The following is a 16,592-nucleotide window of genomic DNA, read 5'->3' as shown; positions in this document are numbered from 1 at the left end:
CCGCGTGGCAGCTGAGTGGGCTCCTCTCCTCACCGTAGGACCGGGGCTGCTGCAGGTGTGCAAGGCCACGCTTGGGAGCATGTCCTATGCCACGGTCAGTATCTTTGGCTCTGCCTCTGCTTTCGGCCCCTTCAAGGTGAGCCTGGGCCCCCGTGTTCTCTTGTGGGCACTCCTGCGTCTTTGGCCACCTCTCAAAGAGGATGACGCTCACTGAAGCACACCCCATGCCCTTGGTCGCCCTTGGAGTGGTGCACGCGCAGCTGTCAGCTCCTCATACAGCTGGCTCCTTCTGCCTTGCCTTTCTTCAAAACAATCAATGACAGTCTTTGGTACAATAAAAAGGGGGACGAGAAGCAGGGGCATTTTAATCATGTAGGATTATCCTCAGAGCAAAACTGCACCCACAAATGCAAAGGAAAAGACTTAACAAGTCGGGTCACGTTGTGTTTCAGAATTTACCTGTCTGACCTGTTGTGATCAGTCGCTCTGCCTGTAGCCTCTGAGCGAATGGTGAGAGGCTTTGTGGGGGACAGGGGAGGAAAGACGTCCAGAACCTGCTTCCTAAAACAAAGAAGGAGTCTGCGTCTGACTTGGCAGCTAAGACACCCTTGAGGTTTGCATCCCCCATCGAGTGCCTGGGTCAGAGTCCTGGCTCCTGGCTTCAGCCTCGCCCAGCCCGGGCTGTTGGAGCAGTTAGGGGGCAAACCAGCAGATGGAAGATCTCTGTCTCTCTGCCTCTCAAGCGAAGTGCAAATAAAAAAAGACAGGGCTTCATTTTCCAGGACCCAGATCCTGGTCTCTAAAAGGCGTGGTGGTGACAGCACCTTCCTTGTGGATTGGTTGAGGTTAACGTGGGGTGGTGACCACATGAGCTCCGTGGCTGTCACTTTGTTTTTCAAAAAATTCTACTCTGTTTGACTCCAGCAGTTGTAGGCTTCGTCCCGTTTCCCTCTCGCATGTGTGTTGTGTCTGCTCAGAGGCTGCCCAGTGACCTGGAGTCTGGAGCGTGTGGGTGACAGCGAGGGTGGTGTGGTTGTCAGGGCACCATCTCGGAAGGCACCTTTACGGTGACGACAGCCCCGGCCCAGCAGGTGAGGGGCAGGCAGGTGTTCAGCCTCCTTCTGCCCCCCTGTGGACATGTGGGGAAGCTCCAGGGACTGCGCCCACTTCAGCGGCACAGCGAGTGAGGCCTGGAAAGTCCAGTAGGGTGCTCAGTGCTGGCCGGAGGCAGGGGTGGAGCCGGCAGCCTGCCAGGCCCATGCAGCTCTGCACGGGGGAGAGGGAGTCCGCTCCTGAGACCCTGACCTGCAGCTGGGTCTGTTGGCCCCAAGTCCTAGTTGCCAGCAGGGCGCCCGTGCTGGGAGCCTGTGTGCTCATCATGCCATCGGGAGGAGGGACACCACTGTGGGCAGCGTCCCCAGAGGGTGCAGGGGGCACCTCCCCCAGTGCATCAGCCCACCCTGCGCCAGCCGTCACCAATGGACACACGTGCCTGCATGTGTGTGTGAGAGACAGAGCGAGTGAGCGGTCCCCTGCCTCGGACGCAGCGGTAAAAACAGACAGTTGAGCTTCCCTTGGTGATGGTGGCGGGGTTCAAGGTTCCGGCTACAGTGGCAGAGTGGCTGACCTTTGACCCACCAGTTGAGAGCCTGCCAGTGGTGACCAGAGCAGCTGTGATCACTGGGTGCCTGGCTTTTGCAGCCACGGTGTCACACAGTCCTGTGAGGTGGGTGCTGTTACAGCTCTACTTGATGCATGCAGAGACCGGGCCCAGCCGAGCCTCGTCCCTGCCAGTATCGCATTACCCATTGCCATGAAGCCAGGAGCCCACTGTGGGCCTGTTGCTTGGGCACTGCCCCCGCGGCTGCTCAGGACTGGGGCAGCCTCCCTGGGGAGGCGCCCAGAGGTGGGAGTGGGTGTGTGAGGTGGAGGGTGAGTCCATGGGGTTTTGCTTTTACAAAAACTTCTGGTATTTTCTCTCCGTTTGATATTTCTGCTGTTTCGATCACACGATAGCTCTTTAGGAGGCTGGAGGGGAAAGCCAGTGGTCTGGGCCTCAGGCACGCGGTCAGGGATGGGATGGAACTGTGGATCGGGGCTTCCTCAACTCTGATGTGCTGGAGGCCCACCTGGGAGGGGCCTGTTAAACGGGCAGGTCCTCATTCTCTTCCTCCAGGTTCTGGTGCAGCCTGGGAATCTGCAAGGTTCGATCCTCCCAGGGGAGTCTGATGCCTGAGGCCCTAACCAGAGCATCCAGCACCTGTGGGCGGTGTCCTCTGACTGCAGGCTGGACACAGTGGCCTCCGGAGGGCCGAGCTGGCAGTCCCGGTCTCCAGGTGGACTGCTGAGTCGTGCCGAGCGTGGGGTCCCGCGTCTCTTCTCTGAGCCATCGGCTGGAGTCGTTTAGGCTCATTTCTCTCTTCCTTGCCCAGTGATAGATTTCCCATTCACTCTCAGCCAAACTCATGACACAAATCCCAGTCCTTGTAACGGCCCCGGGATTGCCCGGTGCAGTGTGATGAGAGCCAGCAGGTGCACCAATACTGCGCCTCCAGCTGTCTGCAGTCTGAATGAACTCGGACAGTTTCCCGTGGGCTACAGGGCGCCAGGACTTCAGAGCCCGTGTGGCATCACACAAGGGATGCCAAAAATAGTCTCTGGCCTGAGGTGACATTTCTGGTCTCTGCTTTTGTAGTTTGCTTTACCACTAAAGCCTTCCTCCTGGGTGGGACGAACATGCTAGCAGCCAGTGGCCGACCTGGTTATTTATTCTCTTCAGCAAGAGGTGACCCTGGCTTAACAGTGCAGTCCTTTGGCAAGGAGCTGCCCAGGGCCCAAGGGAAGCCCCACTCCGGTAGCTGCTGTGGCTGAGTTAGCTCTGTGTGCTGCATTGTACTCAAAGATCGGCCCTGCTTGGCCAAGGGCTAGGTGCTTTATCAAGCCCTCAGGAGCGGGGGAGCCTCCCACAGGGACCCCGCAACAGTGCCGCTGTCACCAGGACAGGAGCCGCCGCTCTGGCGTCCCCAGTGGGACGAGGTGTAGTTACATGCAGGTAACCAGGGCTTGCTGGGCAGGAGGAAGAACATAAAGTGATTGCTTTTAGACTTTTGTCCAGTGTGATTGCTCCACAGAGCAGTTTTCCCATCTCCGGGGGCTGGCAGAGAGCTGGAGCAGGAGCGCCGTGGAGGCGCACGCAGCGACTTCCGGACGGGAATCACCTTTCAGGACAAAAAGAAAGTGATTCAGACAGTGGAGTGGAAACACCTTGGCAGGACGCGGCAGTTGCTAAACAGGAGTGAGTGTGTGGTTACCGCCCTTCCAGAACCCCTCGCCCTGCCTCTCCGGGCAAACTTCTCTCCGCCCACTGCAGAGGAAACCAAGGCATATCTGGAAGCGCATCACGTGTTCTCTTCTGTGTTGGCCTCAGCTTGGTTCACGTTGTCTGTCGTTGGCCTGGGTGGGGAGCATTTCTGAAGATGACGGGACAGCAAGTAGTGGTAGAAGGCACTTCAGAGCGGGAGCCAGGGCACCCGGCTGGGGCTTGGCGCTGCCTCCGGGCCACCGCTGTGGGCCTGAGCATCTCACCCAAGAGATGTGGCAGGTTTGGATTTAAAGGGATTCTGGATACTCCCCCATTCTTTCTTTTATTTTTGAGGATTGATTTATGTACTTGTAAGGCAGAGTGACAGAGTGACAGTGTGACAGAGAGAGAGAGAGAGAGAGGGAGGGAGGGAGGGAGGGAGAAAGAGAGAGAGAGAGAGAGAGAGAGAGAGAGAGAGAGAGAGAGAGAGAGAGAAATCTTCCATTCGCTGATTCATTCCCCAAATGGCACTAACATCCAGGGCTGGGCCAGGCCAAAGGCAGGAACTCTGATCTCCCAGGCGGGTGGCCAGTCATCTGCTGTCTTCCCAGGTGCAGTAGCAGGAACCTGGATTGGAAGCAGGGTAGTCTGGACTCGAACCCGCACCCTGATGTGAGATGCAGGTATCCCAAGTGACAGCTTTCTGCGAGCCATAGCACCCACCCCGTTATTCTTAAGAGCCTTTGTGCCGGCGCCGCGGCTCACTAGGTTAATCCTCCGCCTAGCGGCGCCGGCACACCGGGTTCTAGTCCCAGTCGGGGCGCCGGATTCTGTCCCGGTTGCCCCTCTTCCAGGCCAGCCCTCTGCTGTGGCCAGGGAGTGCAGTGGAGGATGGCCCAGGTGCTTGGGCCCTGCACCCCATGGGAGACCAGGAAAAGCACCTGGCTCCTGGCTCCTGCCATCGGATCAGTGCAGTGCACCGGCTGTGGCGGCCATTGGAGGGTGAACCAACGGCAAAGGAAGACCTGTCTCTCTGTTTCTCTCTCTCACTGTCCACTCTGCCTGTCAAAAAAAAAAAAAAAAAAAAAAAAAAAAAAAAAAAAAAAGCCTTTGCGTGGGTTGTAGAGCGTCTGCCCGTCTTCCTAATTTTTCCGACTTCTCTCTCCCTCTCCCTCTCTCCTTTTCCCTCCCTCTCTCTCTCCCTCTCCCTCCCTCCCTCCCTCCTTCCCTCTTTCTCCTCTCCCTTGTTTTCCTCCTTTCCCACAGACATCCATCGTTACCTTTGCTTTTGCCACGTCTTCAGGTCCCTTGTTTTGGGGCAGAGGTGAAGGCTCAGCAGGGCTCAGCAGTGTTCCGAGGGCTGCAGGGTTGGTGGCTTTGTGAGGGCCGGTGGCTGTGTGTCTTGGGCGTGTTCAGTCTCTCTCACAGACACTTGAAGCTCACCACGACTGGAGAGTGAGACTGGGCTTTGATTCCGGCGCACAGGCAGGGGCCTGGGAAGGGTGGGCGGGGAGAACCACGCTGCCCGCCTGTATTTCATCTCACCTCCAACTGCGGCAGGGTGACTGCCAGCAGGTGGCCTTACCAGCCTCCAGGGGCCTGAATTGCCTGTGGAATGATGATCAGTTAACTATCAGTAGGAATACTCATCTCATAAGGTACGCTGTGTCTGAGGGCAAGGAGCCTGAGTCCTTGAGCCTCCTCTGGGCTCTGCGTTCTGAGATGTGATTTTGAAACTGAAAGATAGCCTTGGAGGGGGGGGGGGTCAGAACCATGGAACCCCGAGCCCTGCAAGACGGAGGGTCAGCAGGACAGCTGGCTGCAGCCAGGGTTTCGCAGCTCTCAAAGAAACAAAGACGCTGCAGCCGTGAGCCTAGGGGCACTCTCTCCTCCCCTCCTGCTCTGTGTGTCTGCGTGGTGTTCACACAGTCGTCTGCAGAAAGAGTTCACAGATAATGCATATTATGAAAAAATTGTATTAGTTTCAAATGTTTTGCACCAAAATGATCTTTTAATTCCATGGGTAATTAGAAGTGAATTAAACTAAATTAAAACAACAGCATTTTCCTGGTTCCTGCTTGAGTCTGCTGCTCCAGGGCCCGGCTCACCTCTCATCCCCGTCTCTGTCTCCTCCACAGCACGGGACCACGAGACGCCTCCCCATTTCGATTCCAAGACACCCCCTGCCCCCACTAGGGGTTTTCCTGCCATGCTCACTGTATCAAATTTAACAAGATGATTCTAAGTGGGGCCACTCGGGAGTTGGAACTAAACTGGAATGTTAGGGAGATTGATCGGTTTCTGTTTTGCACTTTATGCTCCGAGAAGGTAGCGTTGCCGGCTGTTCGTTGCCGTGTATTTAATTCCAGTGGGCGCAGATGCGAGGGCAGCACCAGTGCTGAGCGTGGAGGGAGCCCAGAGGTCATGGATCCCTTTCCAGTTGAGAGGATGCCCCCACCTTTATGTGTCTCTCTCTCCGTGCCTCTTCCGTGGTCCCCAGGACCTGGGAAGGTGGCGGACCGTGCCACCTCATCGGCCTAGCAGCCTTGCCAAGGGGCCGCTTTGCTTCCATGGGAAGGTGACAGATGGACTGTTCTCGGGCGCTCAGAGCCCAGAGGCGCATGAGTGAGTTGCACCTGCACCTGCCAGGCCCAGTGCCCACACTGACCACTGTCGAGGTCGGCTGTCCCTCTAGTCTCATGTGTTAAGAACTGGAGATTCAGAAAGGGCCTTCAAGGCTGAAGGACAGAGCTGGCTTCCTTTGGGGACAAGACACCGAGGCTGGGAAGCTCACCTTGCTCCTTCTGGGAGAAACGGATGCTGAGAAGCTGGGCTGAGCCGGGGCCTGCGGCTGTAGGGGGTGACGCTGGGGCTGCCCTGGGCCTGCGACTCCTGCCCTCCGCTGCCCTGGACGTCTCACTTGGGGAACTCGGCCTGTGAGGCCCAGGCGGAGGCCTGCAGCCTCTCTGTCCTCTCAGACGCTGAGGGAGGGAGTGCTGGCGAGGTCAGGTCCCTCGTAAGTGCTCTGCTCCCATTCTGAGTTCCAGCCCCGGCACAGTGGCCACTCCCTGGCCAGGTGCGGAGCTGATGTGACCTCGGAAGCTGTGGACACCAGTGCCCACAGGAGGAGGCGCAGCCTGTGCAAGCAGATGGTCAGGAGATGTTTTTGCAAAGCTGGGTGGGAACCCAGTTCTGCCGGAGTCCAGTTTTGTCTGTGGATAACGCTTTGTTTGCTGGTGCCCCTCAAACTTCAGCCTAGGGACCTGGGCGGAGGTCGGCCCTTGGGTTCCTGGGCCTTCTGCACAGAGGCTGACTCAGAGACGGGGTCCGAGAATTCTCTTAAGCCCCCAGACAGTGCTGGTGAGGACACTACAGACCACAGCTCGGGGCCGGGTGCTGCATTGATGTGTAGTAGTCTCCACTGTCTGCAGCTTGGGGTTTTGTGGTTGCAGTTACACAGACAACCATGGTCCAAAGACACTACGTCGAAAATTCTAGAAATAATCAGCAAGTTTTACATAAGTTGTCTATAACTTATACAGCATTATATCATTGTTTTGTTTATTGTTAAGCTCCTACTGTGCCTAAATAATGAATTCATCTTTATTGAGGGTATTGGTCAACTTTGGGTTCCTTTAGTGAAACACATGACACAGAACGAGTTTATTTAGCTCACGGTGTTGGGGGCCCACCAACACCAGGACTGCATTGTTTCATTTTGGTGAGGGCCCGCCCCCTTGGCTGCATCACTCACAGCGGACTGCAATGGTGGGAGGGCAAGAGATGGTGCTCTCCCCCAGGGAGCAGCGGGTGGAGAGAGCCAGGGTACTCCTCTTGCAAGAATTCCGGGCTGTCACAGCAGCCCTGTGGAGAACAGGGCCTCCTAGTGTGCCCCTCCAGTCACAGAGTCCACAGCACCTCCCGGAACCGCCACGCCGGGACCCCGCTGTGAGCACACAGACCCCGGGGAAGCCCTGAGCCATATCCAGTCCATAGCAGGTGCAGGAACAGACGCAGCATTCACAGAACCTGGGGCCCTCTGTGGGCTCAGGCGTCCACTCGGGATCTTGGGATGCGTCCCCCAGGTCGGGGGGTGGGGAGGCTTCTGAGTCTGTAGTGCGAGAGCTTCCACCTGACCCCAACAAGCCTGGACAGTCAGACACGGCCGTGGCTTCTCAGGTCTCAGGTTCTGAGCAAAACAGCGTTCACGAACCGTGCCTTGAGGATTTCCGCCAGGGCGTCCGCCTGTTGCCCGCTTGTGTGCCGGGGTAACAGCAGAGGCAGGTCCCCAGCTCCGCCCTCAGGCGGGGTTGGTTACACGCGGGTGGCACCAAGTCTTCTGTGATGGCGCAGTCGCACCAGTGACGGGTACATGGGGAAGGCGGCAGTTGTGTGACCTTGCCCCAGTAAGAGCCCATCTTACAAACCTCTCCCGATTTAAAATTAGGCCTCTGCAGGGCCAGGCGTGAGGAGCCACGGCCTTCTGTCTCTGTGCTCTGTGCTGCTTTGTCATGACTGTGTTTAGTGTCACCATATGCTCCCCTCCCTGGGAGACGGGCGTTCTGCCACATGTATAGCGCTCCGAGGCTATTAATTACCCTGTACGGAATGGTGTCTTCCGTGGGAATTCTCCGTGGATTCAAGGTGGCCACCAGAACTAAGTGCTGCTGGTTTGCCAGTGGGCTGCCACTTCTTCTGAGGTTCGTGTGTGGTGAGGCTGCGAGTGCCCGGCTCTGCCTCTCCGGGATCTGCAGTGTTTGGGGAAGACACTGTCACTGCTGACGCAGCTGGAGGCTCTGCGTGGGGACGCACGTTTTTGTAGCCGATTCTAGTGGACTTGTAGGAGACGAGCCCTCTCTGTCTCTGCCTCTGAGCAGGACGGCAGCAGGTGGGCTTGCTCGATCATTTGTTCAGTCATTCATTAGTTCCCACACGAATCCAGCTCGTGTCTGATGAGAAGCCGCAGCGCTGGGCACCCCGCGAGGAGCTCTGGTTGAGGTTGCGTAGGGAAGGAAATGCGGCTGTCCTGTGCCAGCTCCTGCTGCTGCTCCTCTGTTGCCTGTCAGTCAGTCCTACGGAGAGCAGCGACCTTTCTCCAGCCAACTCATGCTGGCTAAGCCAGCACTCACTGTACCCCACTCCCAGCTCACGCGAGCAGAGGGAACTGAAGAAAGATGTGGCTTTAGGGCGCAAACACAGCATAACCTATGATGCAGCAGACGTAGACTCAGAACGTGGGACAGAACGGGGACGGGCAACACGCTAACGCCAGCCAAATACCAGGTGCCTGCTGTTCCCGTGAGAATTTACACGAGAGCAGAGGTTGAGCCCCCGGTGATCCGACCTGCATTTTCGGGGGTCCTTGGTGTCTAGGTCATAAACTGCAGGAGAACAAGAGGCAGCTGAGGCTGGTGGGGTGGTGGTGGCTCAGGGCAGGCTGCAGAGGGCAATGGGCAGAGCCCGCTGCGTTCCAGAAGCTGGTGTGCACGTGGCTGCTGAGTGGGCAGGTGGAGGAGAGGAACAGGGGAGCGCCTTGCCCGGCTTCTGGCTGACAGCAGACAGGGGCTGCCACCTGCAGAACCAGGTGTGGGCAGGGTGGCGCTGTGCTGGGAGAGGAAGCTCCGAGTCTGTGGGCCGGGGGAGGAGGAAGGTGGGGGACCACTGCTGTGGGAAGTGTTGTCTGTGGGCGTCTCCTAACAAGCAGGAGGAAGTACACCGTTACTGAAAGGTGCACCGTCTTCTCCTGGCTGAAGAAGTAGTGGCTGCAGACGCCGTTTGCAGCGTCCTCTGGAGTTGGTGATGTGGGGGCAGGCGCGTCCTCCCGAGCATCGCCCGTCCTCATGGCTGCCACTGCCCCTAGGTGGCGCTGTTTCCCCTTGCACACTGCCTTAAGCCCACAGGACTCACACATCACAGCTCTTGGAGGTGAGTCGGCAGATTGTGCACAAACCTTCATGCAAGTGGGAGTGAGGATGGGGGGGTGGGGTGGGGAGCCAAAAAGAGATTGTGTTGTGCAGACTGCAACTTAGTTGAGCATTTTCCAGGTCCTGACTCTGGCTTGCTGCCTGCTATCTATGACCCGTCGACACTTGTCCTTGTCCAGGTGCCCCCCTGACAAAGGACAGTGGGACCTGGGAGCCGCTGAACTCGAAGTCACGGAGAAGCCAGAAGGAGTGGAGGAGTCGGGCATCCAGGGGGGGCACCCAGGGGGGTCAGGCTTAGAATGGTCCGTGGGGAACACAAAGGCAGTGCAGCAAACTCAATACACCGAGTGCTAGACCTCAGGGAATTCTGAAAGGGGAGTAGAAGACATGAGGAATGTCAGCTACAAATAAGGCAGTGGAGGTGGAAAGAAGAGAGAGATACTGGGATTCCAGGAGAATCCGGCTCACGGAACGTGGCTGTGCAACATGACTGTGCCATCTTGTTTCACGTCTGTGGGTAGAGAAGACAGGAGATGGGTGAAGGTGACTGTCTCCTGGCCGGATGCTTGCTCACGGAGAGGTTGCTGGCCCAGGGGGCTCAGAGGAGGGGCGGGGGCTGCGCAGCTCGGCCAGCAGCACATCTCGCCATCAGTGTCCGGGAAGCAGCCCTGCAGGAGCCAGGCTGTAAGTCAGTGAGTATCTGTGGTGCAGGCTGGAGCCAAGGCCGCACCTCCCCCACCCATTCGCTGCAGGAGGATGCCCCTGGAGAAACTGGGCTTCCTCTCACATCCTGGCATCAGCAGAGGGGCTGTCCCCTTAGTGCAGGCCAGGGGAGAGGAGCTGAGCACTGCGGGTGGAGACCGCTCTTTGATTGTAGAAGAGACGGGCGGAGACTTTGAGCCCCTCTGTGAGTGGGCCCCAGTGTGCCCGAGGTGCAGCTCCTGCAGTGGCCTCAAGGCCGACAGCTTCCCCGGGGCCTCCGTTGCTGCATGGCCAGGCTGAGGCCCATCCTGTCTTAGTCTAGAGGAGGGTCCATCACCCGTCTTCCCCACGTCTGTACAGCATTCAGGCTCCGAGCCCTCTCAGGACTGTCATGCCTGTTGGCTTTGGTTTTTTCAATTGGCACCTGAGCGAGGCACCTCCTTTGTGATGTCTTTCAGAATCGGCAGCCTCCCCACACCCTCGTCTTATTTATTTCTTGCAGGGACTCTGTGGGACAGAACTGTGCTCTCCAGGTTATGTGGATGGAGGCACTTCTGTGGTGCCGACTGGCTAGACCCGTACCTAACCCACTCTGGTCCTCCTAGACACACAGCCGATTTCCCAGCCTGCATTGCAGCATTGTTCCCTGTGTCCCACAGACAGCACAGGTGAGCACGGGAGAGAGGACTGTAGGGAGACCTTTGCAACAAGGCTGCTGGGAGAGGTGGGATGAGCAGCACGGGGAGCTTCGAAGCGCGGTCCCCACAGACCAGGAGCCCGTCAGGGACACGAGGCAGCCTGGCCAAGAGACAGCCTCCAGGACCAGGGATGCTCCCCACAGACCAGGAGCCCGTCAGGGACACGAGGCAGCTGGCCAAGAGACAGCCTCCAGACCAGGGATACTCCTGGGAGTCCTCTGGGATTGCTCGGAAGGCACCAGGGGTCTCGTGGTATGAGAGGTGTGGGGTCAGAGCAATGCAAGGTTCCAGAGAGGGGTGTCCTTGCTAGGGGTCGAGGGAGCAGACACAGACCTGGGCCAGGGCACCCGGAGCCTTCGAGCTGCAGCCTAGCCCCCTCCTGCCGCCCCCCTCACCACACAGTGGAGGGTTAGCAGCACCAAGAGTCTGGCCCACCACAGCACTGACTGCAACCTTTCAGACCACACGAGCGGTTCCAGTCCCAGAATCCTCTGAACGCAACCCACCCTGCATCTAAGTGAGACGGCACCAGAGGGGCTCAGGCAAGAGCGAGGGAGCCCTCGGTGTGGGGGTGGCAGGGAGGTCATGTGCAGGGAGACGGTGGAGCTGGGACACGTGGTCTGTGTGTGTGTGTGCACACTCACGTGTGGGGAGGGGTGGAGCTGGGACACGTGGTCTGTGTGTGCACACTCACGTGCAGGGAGAGGGTGGAGCTGGGACACGTGGTCTGTGTGCACACTCACCCAAGTGCAGGGAGAGGGTGGAGCTGGGACATGTGGTCTGTGTGTGCACACTCACCCACGTGCAGGGAGAGGGTGGAGCTGGGACACGTGGTCTGGTGTGCACACTCACCCACGTGCAGGGAGAGGGTAGAGCTGGGACACGTGGTCTGTGTGTGCACACTCATGTGTGGGGAGGGGGTGGAGCTGGGACACGTGGTCTGTGTGTACACACACACATGCAGGGAGAGGGTGGAGCTGGGACACGTGGTCTGTGTGCACACTCACCCATGTGCAGGGAGAGGGTGGAGCTGGGACACATGGTCTGTGTGCACACTCATCCCTGTGCAGGGAGAGGGTGGAGCTGGGACACGTGGTCTGGTGTGCACACTCACACATGTGCAGGGAGAGGGTGGAGATGGGACATGTGGTCTTTGTGTGTATGTGCACACTCACATGTGGGGAGGGGGTGGAGCTGGGGCACGTGGTCTGTGCATGCACACTCACACATGTGCAGGGAGAGGGTGGAGCTGGGACACGTGGTCTGGTGTGCACACACCCACGTGCAGGGAGAGGGTGGAGCTGGGACACGTGGTCTGTGTGTGTGTGCACACTCACGTGTGGGGAGGGGGTGGAGCTGGGACACGTGGTCTGTGTGCACACTCACCCACGTGCAGGGAGAGGGTGGAGCTGGGGCACGTGGTCTGTGTGCACACTCACCCATGTGCAGGGAGAGGGTGGAGCTGGGACACGTGGTCTGGTGTGCACACTCACCCACGTGCAGGGAGAGGGTGGAGCTGGGACACATGGTCTGTGTGCACACTCACACATGTGCAGGGAGAGGGTGGAGCTGGGACACATGGTCTGTGTGCACACTCACCCATGTGCAGGGAGAGGGTGGAGCTGGGGCACGTGGTCTGTGTGCACACTCACCCATGTGCAGGGAGAGGGTGGAGCTGGGACACATGGTCTGTGTGTGCACACTCACCCATGTGCAGGGAGAGGGTGGAGCTGGGGCACGTGGTCTGTGTGCACACTCACCCATGTGCAGGGAGAGGGTGGAGCTGGGGCACGTGGTCTGTGTGCACACTCACCCACGTGCAGGGAGAGGGTGGAGCTGGGACACGTGGTCTGTGTGCACACTCACCCACGTGCAGGGAGAGGGTGGAGCTGGGACACGTGGTCTGGTGTGCACACTCACACATGTGCAGGGAGAGGGTGGAGCTGGGACACGTGGTCTGTGTGCACACTCACATGTGGGGAGGGGGTGGAGCTGGGACACGTGGTCTGTGTGCACACTCACATGTGGGGAGGGGGTGGAGCTGGGACACGTGGTTTGGGTGTGCACACTCACCCACGTGCAGGGAGAGGGTGGATCTGGGACATGTGGTCTGTATGCACACTCACCCACGTGCAGGGAGAGGGTGGAGCTGGGACACGTGGTCTGTGTGCACACACACCCATGTGCAGGGAGAGGGTGGATCTGGGACACGTGGTCTGGGTGTGCACACTCACCCACGTGCAGGGAGAGGGTCTTGGTGTGCACACAGTCTGGAGTTGTCCGCAGCACAGATGGATCAGGGTCCTGAGTGGGTTTCCTTGTGCTTGCTTTATGCAGCACAGACCAGAGGTGACTGTGGATTCTAGGTGTGCTGCGATCCTCTCTGGTGTTAGCTCAGGGCTCGCCAGCGGGAGCAGGAGCTCGCTTGTTCACAGGGGGATCCGTGTCTTTTCCTTCTGGGCCCCACAGTGTAGGGACAGGTGGGTCCCAGTGGGGTCTGCACATGGCTGACCGGCTTGCAGTCCAGTGACATGGCCTCTGTTGCCAGCCTTTTCTCATCAGGAACTTAAATCCTCGGGTCACACCCTGCTCTTGCCGCACAAGCGCAGGGCAGAGCAAACCTGTCCTGTGTCTCTCACAGCTGTCCGAGTCCTTGCAGCTGTCCCGGGGGTCCAAGCGGCTTCTGCCCAGGGCCAGTCAGCTGCTCCTCAGGCAGTGCCTGTTGATGTGTTCAGAGCCAGCCACAGGGTGGGCGTCCCCTCGGGTGTATCCAGGCACCTGTCGGCTGTTACTTCTGGACTCTTGCCCTGACCTCTGTCCACGGAGGTGGCTGCCCTGGGGCAGTCACTGACCTCCCTGCGTCCCACCTCAGTGGGGTGAGGGGGCAGGGGGATGCAGGGAGTGTCAGACCCAGAGGAGTGGTGCCTGGAGCCAGAGCCCTCAGTGCCTGTCACACACTGCAGAACTGCCTGACTACACCCCACAGACAGGTGGCTCCAGTAACCACGCCAACTGATGTCAGTTCTCAATCTTTGCATACAGTTACATGTGGGGGGTGGGGCCTGCACATGGGGTGGTGGAGTCTGCACATGTGGAGTGGGACCTGCATGTGCAGGGTGGGGCCTGCATGTTGGGGGTGTGGCCTGCATGTGGGGGGTGGGGCCTGCACATGGGGGGCCTGCACATGGGGGTGGGGCCTGCACATGGGGGGGCATGGAGTCTGCACATGGGGAGTGGGACCTGCATGTGCAAGGTGGGGCCTGCATGTTGGGGGTGTGGCCTGCATGTGGGGGGTGGGGCCTGCATGTGGGGGACAGGGTCTGTATGTGGAAGTTGGGGCCTCCGTATAGAAGATGGGGCCTATACATGGTGGGGCCTGCACATGGTGGGTGGGGCCTGCACATGGGGGATGGGTACTACACATGGGGGGTGGGGCCTGCGTGTGGGGGGTGGGGTCTGAACACGGGGGGTGGGGCCTGCACAATGTGGGTGAGGCCTGCACATAGGGGGTGGGGCCTGCATGTTGTGGACAAGGTCTGTTTGTGGAGGTTGGGGGCCTCTATATAGAAGATGGGGCCTGCACACAGTGGGTGGCGTCTGCACATGGCGGGTAGGGTCTGCACATGGGGATTTGTTCTGCACATGGGGGTGGGGTCTGCACATGGACCGGGGGGCAGCTGTCTACATTGAGAACAGGTGAGGTCTGTGAGGAGCAAGTGGGGCTCCTGTGGGGCTGAGTCACCCTTCTGCCCCATGACCTGGGAACTTTTGAGTTCCAAGTGCCCTGTTGCCAGGGTGGTGCCCACACCAGGACAAACGGGAGTGGAGGCCCCTCCTGCTCCATGCAGGAGCGGCGCCGCCCTGCTCATGCGGGTGGGTGACGAGCAGGGGCAGAGGGCCGGCCTCCAGGGACCAGCACCTGTGTCTTGTCCCTTTCTGGTGCCTGCAGCAGCTCCCTGTGCCGGTTGCAGGTCGGGGAGGAGGGGGCTGTGCCAGCTTCCTGGTCCCCTGGACTCCGGAAAGCGGAGCCCTCCCTGGCCAGCATCTCGACCCGCTGCGCCCACTGACGCAATGGCTCGGGCACGGGCCCAGCTCTGCCTGGCCCTCCGCCTGGACACTTGAGCCAGCATGCAGGAGCCAGGAGGCCTCTTCCAGTCAGCCCAGGGCTTCCTCTCCGTGTGCAGAGCAAACTGGGGGAGCTAGTGCCGCGCTGCCCGCCCCGCTCTGCCTGAGCGCCTGGGTTCTGTGTGGGGATAGAGGTGGCCCTGAGTGGCCCCGACACTGGTGGTTCCCCCGGGCCAGGGCCGCAGAGGGGCTCTTGCGGAGCTGCAGCTTCGCCCCGTGTGTGTCCGCAGAGGACGGTCAGGACCTGGTCCTGAAGGCTTTCCAGAGCCCGCCCTCCTCCCAGCCCGGCTCGGCGCGCACAGGGCCGAGCATATGTTCCGCCCTGATCGGCGTTTGCTCACTTTCCTGCATCCATTATCTCACCTCATTAGGACTTGGAAGGGGAAGCGGAGCTGAGGGTGGTGGCAGCGGGCCTTTTCCTGAGCCCTGCAGAGAATTGTCCCGCACGGTAAATGAAACAGTTGCAGGGGCCGGCCAGGAGCCTGCGGTGGGCGGGCATCTCCGGGCCCAGGCCCAGCAGTGCCCGGCCAGCATCAAGGGGTCCGGCTGCAGCCAAGTCACGTGGCCCAGGCCAGGCGCATCCCAGGCCAGGCAGCTCTGCGATTGATGATCTTGCCTGAGCTTGAGGCCTGCAAGGCCCTGTGGGTCCCCACGCACCTGCTGTTCCCAGAAAAGCCGGCGAAGTCTCCTCTTCCTTCTCTAAGAGAGACAAGGCTCAGCTTGACCCTTTAGAGGGCGCGGGCAGAGAACTGTTGTTCTTACACAAAGAAAACCCCAAGGTCAGGGCTGATGGAGAAGTGGACAATGCGGCGTGATGATGGGGGATGGCGTCCAGCTCACCTGGGGCTTGTATAGAAACCAACCAGATCGCTGAGACACAGACACAGAAATGGCCCAGGCCTCACGGGAGCCCTGGCAGCCCTGCCCCGATCCATCCTCAAGCGTGTGTGTGTGTGTGTGTGTGTGTGGTCTCCGCCCCTGCCCCTCTGACACCTGTCCCTCCCTGCTTCCTGAAGCTGGCCCTGCCCTTCCTCAGCAGATCTTCTGGCTTCCCGGCTCTGTGTCCCCATCTGAAGGGACGAGGGCTGCCCCAGGTGGGCTTGGTTGTGTTGTTGAGGTTTTGTGGCAGTCAGCTGGGGCATCAGCCGCTTGTGTGGGGACCCAGTGCCGTGCCCAAGTACAGCAAGCTCTGGCGTGGGTGACTGCCCTTGAGCCTTTGTGCTGAAGGGTGTGGGCTTGCTCTGGGCCTGCTGCAGGCACAGCCGATGACGCCAAAATCTGGGCTTTGGAGCAAACCAGGAGCCCTGACAGGCACATTCACGGGGCGGGCCTTGAGCCAAGACCAGGCTCCCTGCAGAGGGCGTGGGGCTGTTAGGGGTCGGGCGGCTGTCCTTGTCCCACCCGGAATGGAAGCGGCCGTTGCTGCATTTGCTGGTCTGCCTGACACCCCCGAGGAGAGCAGAGGGAAGACTCCGGGCCGTAGGCGTGCGCGGCAGATGCGTGGGGAACCTGTGGCCGGAGGCGAGGTCTGGCCTGCTGTGGCGCTGCGGCAGGACCCGGGCTCAGCGTGGGAGAACTTTGTTTTGTGAACTGATTTCCACTCCACGGGAGTTGTTGGGGCCTCCTTTTACCCTAAAGTCTCTGAAAAATGTGTCTCCGGTGTCTGTTTCATTAGCTGTCAATCAAGCAGTTCACGGTGCCGTTTGCTTTAAGGTGACTTGGACGGAAGCCATCAGGCCCCAGAACACACGGTGGGGAGTGGGACGGGATTAGAACGTAGAATCAGGCGTGGGCATGACGGAAAGGACACGTTGCCAGCCTCTGCCCCAGACTTCATCCGCT

This window comes from Oryctolagus cuniculus, chromosome 6 (genome assembly GCF_051225735.1).
Source record: "Oryctolagus cuniculus isolate XC-2025 breed Fujian yellow rabbit chromosome 6, ASM5122573v1, whole genome shotgun sequence".
In the NCBI taxonomy this organism is placed as follows: Eukaryota; Metazoa; Chordata; class Mammalia; order Lagomorpha; family Leporidae; genus Oryctolagus; species Oryctolagus cuniculus.
This window is presented reverse-complemented; position numbering follows the sequence as displayed.